Raw genomic sequence first — 1,800 nt, forward strand, 5'->3', positions numbered from 1 at the left:
CCTACAACTGCTATAAAACTGAGTTTTCCACACTAATAAAGGTGCTGTGAAAAATCTCTGAATTAATAAAAGGTAATAAAAGTTCTTGGGCTATTTGGATTAACAATAATACTCAAAATTTTTATTTCTTTTCATTATTCACAATACTAATGGAAAAATCTTATCAAACATTAATGCAATAGCAATGATTTTACCAAGAAAAATTATAACTGATGTTTAATAAACTTTATGCTACCTAGAAGTATCATATAATAAAATTTTTTTCTTTTTTTTGTGAGGAAGAGTGGTCCTGGGCTAACATCCGTGCCTATCTTTCTCCACTTTATATGGGATGCCGCCACAGCATGGCTTGACAAGTGGTGAATGGGTGTGCACCTGGGATCCACACCATCGAACCCCTGGCCGCCGGAGCAGATCGCACTCACTTAACCTCTTGCGCCACCGAGCCAGCCCCGTGTTTTTGTTTTTAATTATTTTGTCTGCAGGCTGGCTGTCCACATTCACACTAGGAAAAAGGAGAAAGGGTAGCACTAATCATAATCAAGTTCTTAAAATAAGAAATGAATTTAAAAGTAACCATTAAGTTAGCAACATCTATTCCCAGTGAGAAAACGTTTACACATCTTACCTCCCGTCCTAGTCCCAGAGCCTGTAAAGGTGAGAAGGAACTGTTTGAGGAATCATAAGGATTTCTAAACATGGGAAAGGGAAAAACAGATCACTTGTTAAAAAATCATTTGTATAATTTTTTCCAGGGGCAAAAAAGAAAAAAAAAGGGAAGCAACATCTACTGCACTGAAATAGAGCATAAAATGTCACTTTTTAAATAAACAGTGAACTATTGCAAATCGCCCTTTGACAAGCTAGCAGTGCAGAAATGTATATTAAAGTTACTATTATCCATAACTCTGTAAGCCATACGCAAAATACAGCTAATGATATATATATTTCTTACTCCAAAATAAATGGGTGAAAAGTCCATTATGAAAAATTTAGAGGGCCGGCCCCATGGCTTAGCAGTTAAGTCCACGCGCTCTGCTACTGGCGGCCTGGGTTGGGATCCCCGGAGTGCACCTACGCACGGCTTCTCCGGCCATGCTGAGGCTGCGTCCCAGGTACAGCAACTAGAAGGATGTGCAACTATGACATACAACTATCTACTGGGGCTTTGGGGAAAAAAAATGAGGGGGATTGGCAATAGATGTTAGCTCAGAGCCGGTCTTCCTCAGCAAAAAGAGGAGGATTAGCACAGATGTTAGCTCAGGGCTGATCTTCCTCACACAAAAAAAAAATTTTAGAGAAATACAAAATAAAAATCTTGTAACTTAGAGCTATTACCAATACAATTACAGCTTTGTGTAAAATAAATCAAAAGCAATATTTTTAAAAAGAATATAATGTAGTACGCATTTAGGCTTTCCCAATTTCTTCAGTTTTAGGTTAAAAGTTATCAAAAATCATTTACAAGTGAAGAAAACAGACATTGCTTTAGAGCAGTGGTTCTTAAAGTGAGGTCCCCATGCAGCAGCAGCCACAGCAGCATTTGGGAACTTGTTGAAAATACAATGGAATACTACACAGCCATAAAAAAGATGAAATTGTGCCATTTGCAACAACATGGATGGACCTTGAAAGTATTATGCTGAGCAAAATAAGCCAGACAGAGAAAAACATATACCATATGATTTCACTCATATGTGGAAGATAAACAAACAAACACATAGATACAGAGAACAGATGAGTGGTTACCAGAGGGGAAGGAGGTTGAGGGAGGGGGAAAGGGATAAACGGTCACGTATG

General features: G+C 38.1%; 1 non-coding gene across 1 annotated transcript; it reads left to right on the forward strand.

The window, feature by feature from the left end:
* Positions 1–598: 598 nt before the first annotated feature.
* On the forward strand, positions 599–705 carry LOC131414284 (small nucleolar RNA SNORD22). Its single transcript, XR_009222174.1, has one exon. It is a non-coding gene; the product is annotated as a small nucleolar RNA SNORD22 (small nucleolar RNA).
* Positions 706–1,800: the final 1,095 nt, after the last annotated feature.

This window comes from Diceros bicornis, chromosome 14 (genome assembly GCF_020826845.1).
Source record: "Diceros bicornis minor isolate mBicDic1 chromosome 14, mDicBic1.mat.cur, whole genome shotgun sequence".
In the NCBI taxonomy this organism is placed as follows: Eukaryota; Metazoa; Chordata; class Mammalia; order Perissodactyla; family Rhinocerotidae; genus Diceros; species Diceros bicornis.